General features: G+C 44.5%; 1 protein-coding gene across 2 annotated transcripts in view; it reads right to left on the bottom strand.

The window, feature by feature from the left end:
* The window catches only part of LTBP2 (latent transforming growth factor beta binding protein 2), a 1,419,414-nt gene that overhangs the window by 451,041 nt on the left and 950,030 nt on the right, over positions 1-18,343 (bottom strand). The window lies entirely within an intron of this gene.

Here is an 18,343-nt window from a genome sequence, read left to right as displayed (position 1 = left end):
ACCTTGATGAAAACCACCAGAGAACTGAACTTGTTAGGATCCTGCATGATAATGAGTGCGCAAAAGCATTGGAATATCCCCAGAAAATTTCCTGCAATGTCAAACCTCATTTTATATAATTTAATATATTATACAGGGCTTACCTCGCTACTCATTGAATTAGTCGAATTTTTGCTGGAGATTCAAACTTCTGTGCTAAGCGTAACACTCCATGAACAGATCTTGAACTCATGGTCTGGGAATGCCCCGACAGAGGAAGTATTAGGCTGAGTTGGCACAGAGCCTGGAGGTGATTACAGGTTTGCCAAGAGTACACTGCTGTGAGGCTGGTGCAGTCAGGGCCGGCCTTAGCACTGGCAGTGGCCAGAGGAACAATCTTTTTTGTCCCCCCCCCCATTAACCTCCATCCCCAAGGATTCCCTCTACCATCCTCCATAAATGCCCCTCAACTCTCCATAGCCCCTCACTCACATGCATTTCATTTGTTGTATAGTGCCACCCATACCAGTGTACGGTGTTGGAGCACTTTACATCACACACATTATACAGAGAGATTGAATCATACGTGTGTAAATCAGTCTATATGAAATGTTACATAAAACAACGAGCATTATAAGGTGTAGGAATCACAGCCCATCCATATTTGCAGGCAGTGTATTTTAAGAGTGTGCGGTCTGGAGAAGAACAAACTCAGGATTTAAAGCGTACCATAATGGTTACTGGCATTACTAATAAGAATGTATTTCTACCAAAAACAAAAACCCATACTAGCAATATTAGGAAAATCAAAAACCTCGGACAAAAGCGTAACATTCTAACCTGTACCATGAAGGGTGAATGCAGCTCTGTATTGACAGTGCATAGGTCACTGCTATATTAGGTTTGTAACTTATGAAAATGCAAGTAACAAAACGATCGCTCTGACAAAAGCAGTACCCCACTGCGCTATTCACATAAAATACTGTTCTGTGATGTACATGGTACATGTTCTTTGCAGCAGGCGTATGCATCCTCTGCCCTACTTTATATGAGTTAGATGAGTCAGAACTGCTGCTAGACAAATCTCCATCTCTCTCCAGCAGCAATATTAATCACTAGAGTTATCTTGACATTTATATTGTTGCCTAAAAAAACTGCTTAACATGCAAGGAATTCTGCAGCAAGTGCTTTTCAAGACATACATTTTTTCTAAACCCAGCACTACCCCAGCTCTAGGTGCAGCTGTAATTGTTGCACTGCCCAGAAGCCAGCCCTGGGTGCAGTGCCCTAGGACTTAATACACGGCCGAAGATTGCTAAAACAGCATCCCTCTTTTTCCATCTCAGAATAATCTTTGCAAATAGAACTATCACAATAGACTGGAAAAGACTCGTACCCTCTACCCTTCACCACTAGAGCCTGGCGTCACTTCCAGGGTTTGTGGGCAAGGGCTGATGGTGTAGCTCTAGACCGAGAAAAGGCTAATGGCCTGTGTTGACACCCTATAGCCTAAAACTGGGAATGTCTGTTGTCTAAGCTGACTGATTCACAAAGTGGGAGCGAGTTTGCCCTGAGCTGCTCATTCCCCTCACAATACTACTTCTCCTCTTCTCCCTTTAGCCTCCACTTCATCTCTTGGAGTCCAACAATGTGGTCGCAGACAGCCTCTAGATATGGTGCTCCCATTCCCCTTGCATGCTGACCTTGCCCTCTAGCATCACTGTCTTCCCATGGCATTCCTGCCAGGATCCCTTTTCCCTCATCAAACTGATGACTATCCCTGTGAAGGTGTTAGTTACTTCTGACCAACAGCTCTTATGTAGTTTCTGGACTTCACATTCACTTAATTAAGCTTCTACTGTTCTACAGGTTTACATATTAATAATTAATTTTGAGTTTTATATAGTGCTAGCTTGACCCGAAGGTATCAAAATGCTTTACACGTTATGTGATAACGTTTATAAGAGGTATATGAGGGGATTCATAAGAGTCACTGATGAACAATACAGCATTAGGTGGTTATAAAGTCACACAAGTATAACACAAATACGAATTGAGGAAAGGAATCGGGGACAGAATAGGAGACTGAAAGGGTCATGTTTCTTTCTTGAAGGAACCAGTCAAAGAGGGAAAAGTAGAACAGCTTGTGCACGTGTTGAAGTAGCTGTTGAGGAGTGGAAATTTAAGGTCCGATGGACATTGTTTTTTAAAAAACAGCCAGAAAGCAATAGAGAGACATCTTCAGATCTAAGCTCATAATCTGGACCACACCCTAACACTGCACACTGGTTCTAAAAAGTCAGTTGGTATGGTTTTAGTATATATGCATGTGAACAAGGGCTATTCCAGCCCGAAAAGCGTCTTGACCTTCTACCCTTCTAAGAAATGCAATAAAGAAAATCTGTAATCTTGTCTGGTGGTCCGTCTCCTGCTTACTTCGCCGATCCGCAGTGGACTGGAGGTGGTGCTTGGAGTTTTCGCGCATATATTAAGAGACGCTTACCCGATGGCCGAGATGGTGCCTTCTGGGAGTCGTGGTCCTCCGATGAGACTGTGAGATAGCGCTCAGGAAAACCAATAACCTTCGCTGGGCTTCCACCAATGGGAGCAAGATGGTTAGTTTGAAAGGCGGCGGTAACAGGACACAGCTTGCAGGCATTTGAAAAAGACATTACGTCGAAACGCGTCATGCCTTCTGTGCGGCAATAAAGAATCTTTGCATGGTCCCCTGCTGTGCCCCTTCGACTCTTTGTGGACAAGAGGAGCATTCTTTGAATATTTTGCACGCCAACCCTGGGCGCGCTGAAGGGACCCGCCTCGTTTTGTTTCCACAGCCTCAAGGGTACTGGCTGTACTTCGTGCAGCCTTCTAGTGGCAACCAAGGTATTGGTAGCTGTGGCCCCCGCTGCCAGGAAATGTGGATTGTTCGCTGCGAGTAGCAGTCTGTGACTTCACGGAGGAGCGAGCTCATTGTAGTGAGCACCCGACGCTACAACATCCTGGAGGTTTTTGCGGTGAGGCGTCGATGTGGGCCAGAGCATAGATCGTGAGCTGCAGAGATACTGTGTACAATTATTTTTCCTGCACCACACATGCCTTCTCAACGAAACGCCAGCACTCACTGTGAGTACAAAGAAGGCTTAAGAGACGCTTACCCGATGGCCGAGATGGTGCCTTCTGGGAGTCGTGGTCCTCCGATGAGACTGTGAGATAGCGCTCAGGAAAACCAATGGCCTTCGCTGGGCTTCCACCAATGGGAGCAAGATGGTTAGTTTGAAAGGCGGCGGTAACAGGACACAGCTTGCAGGCATTTGAAAAAGACATTACGTCGAAACGCGTCATGCCTTCTGTGCGGCAATAAAGAATCTTTGCATGGTCCCCTGCTGTGTCCCTTCGACTCTTTGTGGACAAGAGGAGCATTCTTTGAATATGATGTGATCAAGGCTCCGCTGAGCCGAAACGTCTGTGACACTTTCTGCTAAATAAAAGTTGTAAGCACCTCGAGGTCCGTGTCAGGTGTCCTACTTGCTGGCTGAAGAAGCAGCGCGAGCTTGAGCGAAACGGAGTTCGCTCAAGCTCGCGCTTGAGCCTTTTGGCCCATAAGAATGAATGGGGAGTTTTTCCTTGTTTGCGATTAGCAATTTGCTAATCGCAAATAAGGAATCAGTAGGAATCGCAATAAATTTTGCTAATCCTACATGAATCCCGTTTTGCGAGTCCTTAATAGCGAATCGCAATAATTCGCAATTAGGGCCTCGCAAAACGGGAGATTGATGAATCTGGCTGTAAGGGTTGATTCTAATTATATAATTTTTGGGGTCCACAAAAAGTTGATTCGCTGAAAATGGTCTCTCAGCTTGAATTAGCAAGAAGAGATACTGGAGCAGAGGCAGCAAGATTGAGGGAAGGAGATAGCAATTAGACACAATGACGCAGGCAGAAAGACAGAACGGGAAGTGATGATATGCAGAAAGTCGCACACGGGGTTGGGGGATGGAATGAGATAAATAGAAACATAAAAATACAGACAGAAGGATACGGTACACCGGAAAGACACACTAAAACAGACAGCTATGAATGAAAACAGAAATAGACATGTCCGGACAGTTGAGAAATAGAATGAGCTGGGGATTACTCACCCTGGCGCAGACAGACAGCTACCTCTGTAGGCGTGGCCTGAACATGAATTCTGGGACATTGGGAAGATGGCACCTTATGACAGATCTGTATATCAGATGCTGTATTCAACCTCATTTGAGGTCTATTTCTCTATATACAAAATCGATTTTGGTTTGCATGTCTTTAAAATGTTATTCTTGTTTGCTTAGCATATTAAAGCATTGCTTATAATTTGTTATCCCTGTTCTACGAATATTTGTTGTGAAAGGCCCCTGCAGTACAGCATGACATTTGCTCTGCAGGACTAAATGAGCTCCAAACCCCATCACTCCTCCAATGCAATCGTAACCAGGAGTCCTGCTCAAATATTTGTTCCTTTACTTTTCAACTACTAAGCGCACACGTTTCTCTTTGCTTTTATACCTGTTCTCGTTGTTATACTCCATGTCACAACTGCTTTGGAAAGCCACTGCTTTTGTGGTATTTTGCCTCAACTTTTTGTATTCAGACACACCTACGCTATCCCCTTATATGGTGCCTGAATTCTCAACCCTAACTTCAGCTATTTCCATTCCCCGCTACTTGAAAGAAGGACCATGTCTTTGGAAACTTTCTTTCCCCTTTCTGATAACCTTTATTTGTTTGGAAAAGTCAGATCTCTAGAGATTCCCAAGTGTTCTTTGATGAAAAGTATACATATTATGGTATTCCACTTGAGGCTGGTTTTTTTTAAAACAAGAACGTGTGCCGTTCCTACTGACCTACCTTCCAATAATAACTGCAAAGCCTTCTTATTTTCCAGTTCTTTGGAGGGGGGGGGGGGGGGCGTGTGTGCTGGACCTTTATTCAGCCCTCCGTCCCTTCTTGTGAATTTGCTGTTTTTTTTAATCTGTGCAATCTGTGACCAGTTTTGTGAATGGAATAATAGTACAAAAGGTTCTTCATCCCTTTCTAGATTTCACTTTCATACCTTCCCTGAGGATACACAGGCGTTCTTTATCTAAAGTGGTAGAAGCTGTGCCAAGCATCCTTACTCCTGTTGCATCTATGCACTTGCTGTCCCTTCCTGCACTGTGACTGTGACGGAGATCTGAGTTTCTTGTACTGCCAGGGTGCACATAGAGAGTCTGGTCTCCATTGAGGAGAAGCTGATACATGTGGTGATCCTATTGCTTATTGGTATATAAGGTTGCACTGGCATATTCCTCATTAGTGACATGATTTTTAGTCTTGATACCATTCTTGGCGGTGGGGTCAGGTTAAGAGGTCGCAATGCAAACAGAAATGGGTCCTCTGCTCGGGTGGCAAAGCATGGAGAGCCCAATTGAGAAGTGAGTTTCAGGCTTGGAAGTCGAGTCACAGACAGCAGCAAGGGGTCCATTAGGATGGCGGGCGGACTTTGTCAGCCTGCCATCCTCCCGTGGGCTGGGACCGCCCGCCATAGGTGCGGGGGTCCCGTTACAGAGATTAGGATGCGCCTGTCACATTGGCGGGTACATCCCGCATTCCGGACATTGCGGCAGGCAGTGCACTCAGCACCGCCCGCCACAATACCAGGAAGGCATGACGTGCACTTCCACCGCGCGGTGCCTGCCATGTTGTGCATGGAACTGCAGGGGGGTACCATAGGTACCCCCCATGTGCATCCCCCACTCCCCGCAGTCCTTGGGGGCCTGCAACAGGCCCCCACTGGAAAACTCTGCATGCTTTTCCATGGCGGCATGTCCCAGGACAGATTTTAATATGGCTGGCGGTGTCTAGCAGACACCGCCACCATATTGTACCCAAGTCGACCGGGCGGAAAAGCAGCGGACGGTCTTTCCATCCCCCGCGGACCCCCAGCCATAGTAATATGACGGGGGGGGTCTTTGCAGCAAGTATAGCGGGCGGATCCCCCCTGCCGGGCGGATCACCCCTGTTTTGGGACTGACACAAGCAGCAGAAATGATTAATGAAGATCTTAGGTGTGCACCCTTAATAACGAAGTCAGAATATTAACCTTTTCCGTCCTGATGACGAGCTCAGCTCGTCATGCAGCACGGTGGCGCTGTGCTGATGACGAGCTGAGCTCGCCATGGCCTCCACGGAACGCCCACGCGGGGATAATTACCCCGCTGTGCTGGGCGTTCCATTGAGCGGGCGTGGCCATGACGAGCTCAGCTCGTCATCAGCACAGCACCACCGTGCAGCATCGCGGTGCCGCGCGCGACCCCCCTCCCCCCCCGCGCCGCAGGATAATTAGCCCCGCGGCGATGGGGTTAATAGTACTAAATATCGAAAACAAAATATCAAGAGTTTCATCATATATATAGCGCCCACCATGCACAATGTCATCAATCATACAGTGTCAGGTGTTGCATTTATGTTATCAGTGCTATCACAGAACATGTCATGAGTGATGCTACCATAGAATATGTTATGCGTGATGTAATATATGAGGTAATAAGCAGTGCATGGCAAGCACACGAGTTACAGTAAATTCAGTTCACTTTAACTGGTGAATTGCAGTGTTCTTTTTAGTTTAAAATGTAATGTTGTAACTATAACATAACTTTAGCCTTTTTTTCAGTGAATTTCGAGGTTTTTTAACGAAAAGTAATATTTTATTTCCATACCTAACTAGGCCTACCCACGCTGCGCATGGCCTGCACCCAACCACCAAATACAGCCAAATCTCTGCCTGGTCATCTAGTCATAAAATGGCAGCTGCAACTTCTCTTCTTGTTGCAGTGAGCCAACCAGATCATGTGTGTTGATCTTGCAGTACTGTTTTACTTCACAGTAGTTTGGAAGGGGTACCGTATTGCTATGCATACATAACATTTCAGCCTTCATTTCTCAAACACTATTGAGCAAATTTACACAAAATCACAAAAAGTACACTTTCTGAGTAAAGATCCAGGTTTCTGCCAAATTAGGTGTAACTCCGATCAGCTGTTTTTGCTGTAGCGCTGTTACATTTTCCTATTGGAAATTGCATGTGGAAAACACAATTTTAATTGTAATTAAATATATTTAATATTTTAAAAAGATATTATTTTGATTGTTCATATATTGGATTCTTTTTAATGTTATTTTAGAAAGTGTAGGATGTTATAATTAACATTTTGATGTTTATTAAACTTTAGATATTTTTGCATAACAATATTTAGGATTTGGAATTTTAGTTTTTAAATTATAAGCACAGGTTTGGCGATGTTTTGGGTGTCCATATTTTGCCTTTTTGAAATTTCTATACCACGATATTTGTGGTCTTGACATTTAGGGCCTTAATACGAGTTTGGCAGTTCTCTTGTGGCACCGCCACTGCTGCACTGCCAGGAGGACCGCCAACCCCGTGGTGCACCCGCCTGCCGGATTCCGAATTAAATCCAGGGCAGGCAGCTGGTGCTCATAGAAGAGCCTTAACAGCAGACCCTCTGCCATGAGAGTGCCTTCAGCACGCTCCTGCACGGTGTTGCATGCACCATGTCGTGCATGCAACACCATGCAGGAACGAGGGAGCAGTTCCAGGGGGGCACAACATTTGTCCCCCCTCATGCACTCCCTGGCCCAGAATCAGCAGCCTCTCCGCCACCCTTTTCATGGCGGGCTCCCCGCAATGAAATGGGTGGTGGATATGCAAATTCGAATATGCTTGGCAGTGCCGCAGTGGCACCGCCAGCATATTGCTGCCCCTTCACACACTGCCACCACCGTCGAAGGACTGCCATACTCGAACTAAGCCCCTTAGTGTGAAAATCAAGAGTCTACGATGCAGAAGAAAACATTAGTTGCCTGTAGTCCTAGTTCTTCCCTGAGCATCTTCATTATAGGCATAGTCAATGAATTGTTCCACCCCTTTTGTGATTATGGAGCACTGTTACAAAGTAAATATATAAAATGAATATAAGCTTTTATTTTGCAAAAAAACAAGTTTTCTAAGAAATTGAAATGTTTTACAACACCTTATCAAAGCCTATATTGGCCAACTTGTGTCTATTTACCTAAAAAAAAATGTTTTTTGATTACTAACAAAATCACTCGAAATAAACGGGTGTCTATAAAATACCACTAGTATTCCATCATGCCCTGTGCATGCAGGACCATGGTAGACCTTAGGATCATTCTCTTTGCACTTACTTCAGGGACAAGGGGGCTGCTTATGATTATTATTAAGATGCCCCTAGAATAGAACTAGGATTGCAGGTAATGATAATGACATTTATAAAGCGCGTCAACTACCCGGAGGTGTCATGGCGCTAACTAGATCCTCTGAAACTGCCGGCGAAAACAACGAGATTATAAGGACCGGCTCATTGTGAAAAGAGCCACGTTTTTAGCCCTTTTCTAAAGGACAGAAGATCCATTGTGTTTCTTAACTGAAACAGCAAATCATTCCAGGATTTTGCTGCACAGTGAACAAAGCTTTTACCACCCCATCAGGCTTTTTTTATACGCTGTACTAAGACCATCTTGACCCCTTTTGACCGCAATGTTCTTTCAGGAGTATACCATTGAAGTCTGCCCTTTAGATAATCCGGTCCTGTGCCTTGGAGAGCTTAAAAAACCAGGCATAGAGCCTTAAAGCGTACTCGACTCTTAACTGGGAGCCAATGCAGTTTCTTAATGTCTTTAGATACAGAGGAAACTCTTGACGTTCCTGTGAGCAGTCTAGATGCTGCATTCTGCAGTGTCTGCAGTTTATTCAGGGATCTTTGCCGAATGTTTAGGTAAAGCCCGTTGCAGTAGTCCAGCCTTGCCATTACAAGTCAAGTCAAAACCACTTTATTCGATTTAGTTAAAAATCATAAAAGCATTCTACAATCACATCAGAGAAAAGGGCAATACAAATTCATGAGGAATAACAAAAATCATCAATCAATAATATTTACATATTCATAATAAAAAGATGATAAAAAGAAACATCAAAAATAATTAATTAATATACAATATAAAAATACATCATAAAACTAGTGAATACTCAATAAAATAGCAATTTTATGGCAGGGACAACCTTTCCAATTCAATCTTCTGTACAAAACCCTAGTGTTGCATTTTTGAGCCTTCTCCTCCTGATCCTAACAGCAGCAACAAGATAATTGGCCACGCTAAACATAGCCAAAGCAGAGTCCAATAATTGGAGATACAGGAGGGCAGGTTTTGCCTGGTGGAAGGCTTTGTCCTTCAGTAATGGGACCAGGTATTTCTGTCTTGGCGCAGTAAAAAAATTACAGAACAACATAAAGTGCATATTATCTTGCGTAGAGAAACTATCGCAATTACAGACAGGGGCGTCCTCCTCCTTATACCATCCTTGACTGTCACACAGGACTGTGTAAATCTGATTAAACCGGAGTTTAACCAGAAGCCACCTATGAAAGGGGATATTGACGATGGTAAGGTACGGTTGTATGGTAGGGGAGGTAATGGTCAGGTAATGTGCTCTGACGGTAGGCTTAAGTAATTGGCATTCCTCCCTCTCCACATTTTTCAATGTAATAAAATTGACCTTCACCCAATCTAAATCAGATTTCTTTAGACCCTGAGGGGCCAAAAAAATATCCGGACGTCCCAGGTCCAGAGAACACTTTTGTATGTATGAGAGCCAAGTAATGTTTTTATAATTGTCCAGTTTTAAACAGTCCTCCAGTATTTTATGATTCAGACCTAGATTATTATTGGTCCATAGCCTTATCCATAGTAGGATGGGGGCCATAAGAAGAATGTCAGATATGTACCCAAGGCCAACTTCCTGGTGAACTGAGAACGTGGCTGTAGATTGAGGAAGCCCTAAGGTGGAACGCAGGAACTTATTTTCTTCCCTTTGGACTTGTTCACTATTAACATAGCCCCACAAACCAGAGCCATACCTGGCTATTGCTACTGATTTCGCCCTGTACAGGTTAAGTAAGGCACCAGTTGGCTTCCCGCCCAGTCTCCTGGAGAAACTTAAAATAGCGTTGGCCGAGCTCCTGACCGCTTTAGTTTTGGCTACAATTTGCGGAGCCCAGCTCCCCTTAGTGTCAAAAATTACACCCAGGTACGTAAAAATTTTGACATTAGTAATCACGTCACTGTTGCAGTAGAACTGTTTAGAATTTTTACCAGCCCCAAAAGCCATGACGTGGGATTTAGAGTTGTTTATCACTAAGTCTAAAGACGTCATACAAGAGCCGTGACCACTGTTTGCCTGCTTTCCAGGGGCAAAAATGGCAATATTTTCCTAAGCATTCTAATAACAAACATAGGGGCCGATTAGGATGGCGGACGGATCGCCGGGCGATTCATCCGCCATCTGTGCCCGTCCGCCACCTATTTCCCCCGCCATATTACAATGGCGGGGGGGACTGCGGCGGACGGGAAGAACGTCCGCCGCGGTCGCCTTGCGACCGCGGCGGAAACGGTCTAATATGGTGGCGGTGTCTAATAGAATTTGCATATCCACATATTATGATGTGCTGTGGGCAATGCCTTTCCGTGCCGCCACAAAAAGGCATACGGTCTTTGCTTTGGGGGCCCTTTGCGGGCCCCCAGGGTGAAGGGGGGAGTGGAGGGTGCACATGGGCACCCCCCTGCGTTTCAAAATACAACATGGCAGGCACCGCGCGGTGCCTGTCATGTTGTGCTTTGAAAAGCACAACATGCATTTTTAGCATTGCGGCGGGCGGTGCTTTCAGCGCCACCTGCCGCAATGTTAAAAATGCGGGATGCACCCGCCAGTGTGGCGGGTGCATCCTAATTCGAGGCACAGGACCTCCGCCCCTGTGGCGGACGGTCCCATCCCCCAACAGGATGGCGGACGGACCTAATTGACCCCATAGTCTTTGATGCCACCGCATTTACTTGGGGCTCGAAGGTAAGTCTCTCGTCCAGTATTACACCCAGGTTTTTAACTTTTTTGTGGGAACCGGAAGGGTGCCCAACGTATCCGGACACCAATTGGGTGTCCAAAAGTTGGCGTTATTGCCGAACAATATAACCTCGGTTTTACCTGAGTTAAGCTTGAGGCAGTTCTCTGCCATCCGCCTAGCCACTGATAGTATACAGTCTTGGAACCGTCCTTCAATACCTACCTCTTTGCCAGCAGTCAGAGATACCACAATTTGAGTATCATCCGCATAAGAGGTAAGGCCAAATCCAAATGCACTTATGACGGGAGCCAAAGCGCTGACATAAACATTAAAAAGCTTTGGACTGAGAGAGAACCCCTGAGGGACTCCACAAGGTAGTGTAAAAGGTTCGAACTGGTAGTCCCCCAGTGCCACAATTTGTCTTCAGACCGCAAGGAAGGATCTTAAAAGAGCCCAAGCTTTCCCATGAATGCCACATGCTTTCAAACGGTCCATTAGTATTACATGATGCATCGTATCAAAAGCAGCAGACAGATCCAACAAGATCAGTGCTGCCCTGCCTCCCTGATCTACGGCTTCCCTAATCTCCTCCGTAGCTTTAATGAGTGTGGACTCTGTACTGTGCCCTGCTCTAAAACCATATTGAGAGGGATCCAGCACTTGTGTTTCAGCTAGGAAGAGGCTTAGTTGTCTATTCATGATTTTCTCGATCACTTTTGCTGGTAGTGGGAGTCTGGAAATCGGAAGAAAATTGTTCAAATCTTTAGGATCCAAACTGGGCTTTTTTAGAAGGGGCAAAATGGATGCCAGTTTCCATCGTATAGGGAAATGCCCTGTTGTGAACATCATATTGAATATAGATGTCAGTGAACCTACAATTGGGCCTGAGGCCAGTTTGATCACCGTAACTGGACAAGGGTCGTAAGGTGAACCTGCATTTACATCCATAAGGATCTTTTGTGTGTCCTCAGGGGACACTGATAGGAATTTCTCAAACATGGGGGATAAAACCCTCGCTGTCTTGGGTTCCTCCCAGACTATATCCGACCTGACTGTAATTGCCCCACTAAAGGTTGAGAAAATAGATTCCACCTTGGACAAAAAGAAATTGGCAATTTCTTCACATAGTTCCTGGCTAGGTTGAACTATAGCCGGCCTGGGTGTGGCCAAGGTGGCAACCGTTTTGAACAATTCTTTGACTGAGTTCTTTGTTCCTTCAATACGAGTTGCATAGAATTTTTGTTTGGCCGCAAAAATAAGTTGTTTATAGTTCTGCAGGCTAAGTTTATAGGACTTTTTCTTGGATTCCCTATAGCTTCTCCTCCACTTCCGTTCGGACTGTTTACAGATGAGTTTTTGGTTCTTAGCTCCTCTGTATACCATGGAGCGGAAGGATGTGTCCTTTTAGCACGGAGGGTTTTAGTAGGAGCTATTATGTCACATGCCTGCTTCAGCCATTCCGAATATGCCTGGCTCGCCTCTTCCACTTCCAGTGGCATTTGGGCCGCTGTGGAGGTGAGAAGCTCATGCAGAGTAGTTTCCTCAATTTTATTCCAAGCTATTGCTGTTATTTGTTCCTTAGGGCCTGAGCCCCTCGTATTTTGCTCAGCCAGTATTATCTCGAATTGAACGGCAGCATGGTTGGACCACACCAGGGGTAGAAGACCCAATTGAAGGCTCGGATGATTAGAGAAAATCCCATCCAGGGTATGCCCTGCCGCATGCGTAGGACCAACTACCCGCTGCTTCAGGTCGGCGCTTAACATCAGATCATTTAAAATTATCGTGTCAGTTTCAGTTAGTGCTTCCAAATGGAAGTTAAAATCTCCCATAATTGTATAGGCCTCTGAGAAAACACCCTCTTCCAGTAAATTTCCGAGAAATGCTAAAAAGGGGTGTCTCAATCCAGGCGGCCTATACAATAAACACCCCTTAAAGGTGTAATGATGGGATAGAGTAAGATTGTAAAACAGGGCCTCACATGTATCTATAGGAATAGGCTGAAAGGCTGCCTTAATCGATCTATGATAGATCATTGCCAGGCCTCCGTCTTTCCTCATTGGCCTATCTAGCGTGTAGCAAAATAACCCTGGAGGGTTGGCCTTTACTATGTCTGGTCCAGATGAAGCATCTGTCCAGGCCTCTCTAATGAAAGCCAATTTGACATCCATCTCCTCAATAAGCCTGGCACACTCAAAGCTGTGTTTGACTAAGGACCTTGCATTCAGCAAAATGCATTTAAAAATGTAAGACTCCCTGCAAGCTGCCCCTATGTGATTGTCTTCTCTTGTACCTGTGGGCAGGTCTAGGATCCTGGGTATGCTGTTTCTGCATCTAGGGCAGACGTCTGGGAAGATCTCCAGTAGTGCATCCATCAATAGGCAGATACAAACCCTGGCTATACCTGTCCCCTTTAGGTCTAGCAGGGTAGATCAATTGTAACTAAGAAACGGTACCGTGTCTGAGCTGTAACTTCCAGGGGTCCTGGCGCTGAGCGCGGGCCGAGCGTGAACGGGCGCAGACAGGCTTGCCTTAGGCGCACCTGCAGCAGGCGTCTGCTGTGCGCTCGCGCCAGCCTGTGATTTTTTGTGCAAGTCAGGGAAAGCCTAGTCCGCTGACCCCCGTTCCCTCCAAGATGGTGGTATTGATTCCCCTGTTCCCTGCCCCTGGGGGGTGAATGCGATGTACTAGAAGGTATTTAAAGTCGGGTACACACCGTTTCAGCAATGTCACCAATATATAAAATGAGTTAAAAACAATTTCAGCAGCAAAACATAAAATATGTGCTAATAGAGCAAAGTGCACCTAAGGATTTCCTTCGTGCTTCTCTCGGCTCAAGCCTCAGGAGATCTGGTGCTGCGCGCTCGCGCCAGCCTGTGATTTTATGTGCGAGTCAGGGAAAGCCTAGTCCGCTGACCCCGGTTCCCTCCAAGATGGTGGTATCGATTGCCTTGTTCCCTGCCCCTGGGGGGTGAACGCAATGGACTAGAAGGTATTTAAAGTCAGGTACACACAGGGGTGATTCCGATCCGGGAAAAAGCGCTCCGAATAGCCGTTCGGAGCGTTTTTCCCATACGAATCGTACCCTGCAACGTCGCCCGTACACACGACGAAGTACGAATCGTACCAGGAGCTGGACTACGTACGAATCGTACAGAGACCGTACAACTCTAATCTCCGTACGAGTCTTACTCGGAACCCGCTGTACGCGACATCCGTACGGTTTGCGGCTGGTTTATACGACCCAGCAAGTACGACGATACGTGTCGGGTACGCACCGTACGACCCTTTTACTACGGGAGCTGAAAACAGCCGTAAAAGCAGAGTTCGCGACGAAACAGGTACGGACCGGCCCCCCCGGGTACGGCGCATACCCCCCATGATCGGAGGGGTACGGCGCGTACCCCTGTGAACATGGGGGGTACGCACCGCACCCCAGCGTACATGGGGTACGCACTGTACTCCTTGTACGCTGGGTGTACGGTGCGTACCCCATGTTCGCTGGGTGTAAGGCGCGTACCCCCATGATCGGAGGTGTACGGCGCGTACCCCTGCGATCATAGGGGGTACGCGCGGAACGGTGTGTATGTGATTGTGCGCTTTTCCGTATGAATCGCCCTTACCTGACGTGGACCGTACAAATTGCGTCCTGATACCCCGGTCCGGATAGTACTCGTCGAATCGTACGGTTCACTGCTTCAGCCTTGCAATACGTACGGATCGCGACGATTCGGACGGATTGACAGAATACGGATCGTACTACGCGACTCGGATGGACGGGTACGAATCGTACGGCGATGGCTCCGGATAACAATCGTACGGACGTTTGTTTTCCAGGATCGGAATCGGCCCCACAGTTTCAGCAATGTCAACAATATTTAAAATGAGTCAAAAACAATTCCAGCAGCAGAACATAAAATATATGCAAATAGAGCAAAGTGCACTTAACGATTTAATTTGTGCTTCTCCCGGCTCAAGCCTCAGGAGATCTAGTGCTAACTAACAATTCCTTCTCCCATAGGGAATCTTTATTATTAGTTATAAGCACTGAATAGGATAGTAAGCCTGTTTCTTAAATAGGCAGGGAAAAAATAGACAAAGGATGAAAAATACCATATCCTGTCGGGATTCACCACCTCACTTCGCCCAATACACTGCGGGAACGAGGATAAGCCCAGTCCACTACCCCTACCCAAGTGACGCACACTGAAATAAAACAAGGTGCAAAACCACTGGGCACAGGGAGGGGGTTTGAAAATCAAAAAACAGGACACCTTCTGCTCAAGGGATGTGCTCGTCTCAGCTCACAATAGGACACCACCCAGCTACAGTGCCTAGAATAAAGGAGCACAATATTAGTCCACTCACATAGGGGTCCTAAATTAACAACCATGTAATGAGCCCATTTCCATGACCATGCACAACCAAAGGACTCACAACACAACCTTCTTACCTCATTAAATATTGCTAAAAGCCCAGGATGGTTTATCTTCCGTCAAGCGTCCCTTTTTGAGCATGCAGATGTCCTTAGGCAAGTATCAGGACAAAAATCGGGGGAAAAAGTCTTTTCAAACGACATTAAAAAAACCAGCTCGAGCACGAGATAAACAATCAATAGGTAATGCTCCTAACGTGGACAGAAGGCTGCCGTCCAAAACACAAACCGGGCTTCGTAAAAGCGCCTGAATACCACACAACGAAGTGGATAGGACAAAAAAGAACCAGGAATTACAGCGGGAAAAAAACAACACGCAGCTGCGTGTAAATCACCAGAGGTTCCGATCGGGACGGCAGGGGGAAATAGGAGGACAGGGAGGAAAAGGGAAGGGTAAACAGCCCCTTTAACCAAGGAAGGCGATCAGTCACAATGGAAAAAACGAGAATCCAAACAGGAAAACGAAAGGGGGAAGTAAGCAAGCTCCAATAAACAAAATCCCAAGGCTCACGAGCCTGTGAGCCTCCGAAGAGCAGGAAAGACCAGCACACTAGAAGCAGGAAACAGGACCAGGAATTAAACTCCGACATACGAAGAAACCAAGCAATGATTGGAGGCCATCACACTGCTTTTAAAGGGCTGCAAGGTCAAGGTAAGTCATGTGACCGTAAAATACATGGCCATGGAAAGAGGACGGGGCTGTTCCTATTTTCTAACATATCCGCACTTAGGGCCATATTACAAGTTTGGCGGTCAGTGATATCCAAACTCCGACGGCGGTGCCTGGCTTGGCACAGCCTCCATTCAGGGCTGCAGTTCTGGCCGCCGCCCCCTCGGGTTCTGAGATCCTGGCGGACGCGGCAGTGTGGACACCAAATACTGTGGTCCGACTGCCAGAATTGTAATGTGGCGGTTGGACCGAAGGACTGTCAGCGGTCTTGAACACCGCCATGAAAATGTTGTCAAAAAGTGATATAGGGGGGCCCCAATCAAGTCCCCCCCGCATCGTAGGCCACATGGAAGTGGCCATGGGGGCACATGTAGGGCCCCACCCATCTCCCAGAACCATGTGTCATGCACTATATGGTACATGGCACACGGTGCATAGACCTGCTGGTGGTGTTACATGCCACAGCTGAGGTTCTGACAGCTTTGTAACTGCCAGCCCAGTGGTCACATCGCAATGGGCAGCCGGACCACCTCCTGGTTACCTGTCTGCCGCTATTGCAGTCAGCTGTCTGATCAACCACAATCGTAATCCGGGCCATAGTCTCTCCTCTGATGGAAACACTTTTGCTGAAAGTGTGTCTATAATTTCTCGCAGGTAGGGAGATGTTATAGACTTGTCGTGATTGACCAAGACACTCAGTTGATGAAATACAGACAGTGCTATGTTATAGTGACACTGGGCTTTTTGAGGAGTTAGAGCCTTTGTAAGCTAGTCATTTCAATAGGGTTAAATATAGATTACAATTTCCTGACATGTGTTAGAACCTTTGCCATCCATTTTGAAAACCTTTGTAGTGCAGACTTGAGGCAGAAAGGCCGGACCTTGTATTGCTAATGGACATTACCCACACACATCCAATCCCTCTGAGATGTTGAGATACAACTGGTGAAGCACAAAAATCTGAAATGTCTCTCTCTTTATGTACTTGGTTTTCATTCTGATGTATAGAATTGGGTGGTATTGTTGGTCTCTTCTTTCAAAGCAGAAAGTAATGGATATGAACTCCCTTTGCTTTCTGGGTGAGAATGACTGGTTCCGGTGTTTGGACAAAATATCAAATACAAAATGTTGTGATACAGAAATATTGTGTCAAGAAGATCAGGATGTCAAAAAATGTGTGGAACGGAATATCGAAGGTAAGAATATTGTTTTAATTGTCATTTTTTAATATTGTTGTAAAAATATCGTTTTGGAAAATACTGTTGTATATAATATCGTTTGTAATATTATTTTGTTGTAGTGTGTTTAATTATATATGTTTACCAATTTTGTAATGTGCATGTTTAGTAAGATAATGTATTAATTGTGATTTTTTAAATTTTTTATTTTCAGCTAACATTAACGTATATGTCGTTTTTATTTAGAAGTGGGATGTTGGAGTTTTAGGGTATAAGGGTGGGAAGATTTCTAGAAAGTGAGTATTTAAAGTTAAACACATTATTTATTTTTTAATGCTATCCAAATTAATATTGCAAATTAACGCATGCATTTTTTAAATTAGTAATTTGTATTAAATATATTTCATAATTGTATTGTTATATTACATTCATTTAAAAAAGACATATTTTATTGCAAATATTAAAAAATAATTTTGATTATAGAAGCTTTGAAAAAAATTAAATGTATTACATTTAAATTGAATAATGTAAACTTCTTTATAAATGTACTTTTATTGCATGCTATTATATTTAATACATTAATCATTGCATTTTTATAGAACATTTTATAAGGTTATTTTTAATTATACTGCGACTGTAAATAAGTTGTTTTAATGTTTTCTAATCCTACATTTATTTAAAAAACATTCCAAATTATGTATAATTAAATTATAAAATAAAATAACTATGAATTATTTAGGATGCGTTAATTAAAAGTTGTATATTTATATGTTATAGGTTTAATTTTTTAATTTTAATTATAAAATGTTAATAATGACATTTCTGTTATTGGGAGTATATATGCTAATATTTATTAATATTAAATATAATATAATTTATATTTATTATATCATTATAATTTTATTATATATATTAAATGATTTTTAAATTCAGATTATGTATTTATTGTTATGTAATGTTTCAAAATATAAAAATTTCAATAAATAATGATAACAATATATTAATTTTAAATAGTGATTAACATATTATTTTATATGTTAATGTTTCATTATAAAAGTATAGGTTTTAGTTTTGGCTGTTGTGTCTTCCAAGTACTTCTTATTTTATTTTATACAAAAATGATGTGTGA

Source organism: Lissotriton vulgaris, chromosome 9, assembly GCF_964263255.1.
Source record: "Lissotriton vulgaris chromosome 9, aLisVul1.2, whole genome shotgun sequence".
Taxonomy (NCBI): Eukaryota; Metazoa; Chordata; class Amphibia; order Caudata; family Salamandridae; genus Lissotriton; species Lissotriton vulgaris.
The sequence above is the reverse complement of the archived record's forward strand: the minus strand, read 5'-3'. Positions and strand labels throughout refer to the sequence as shown.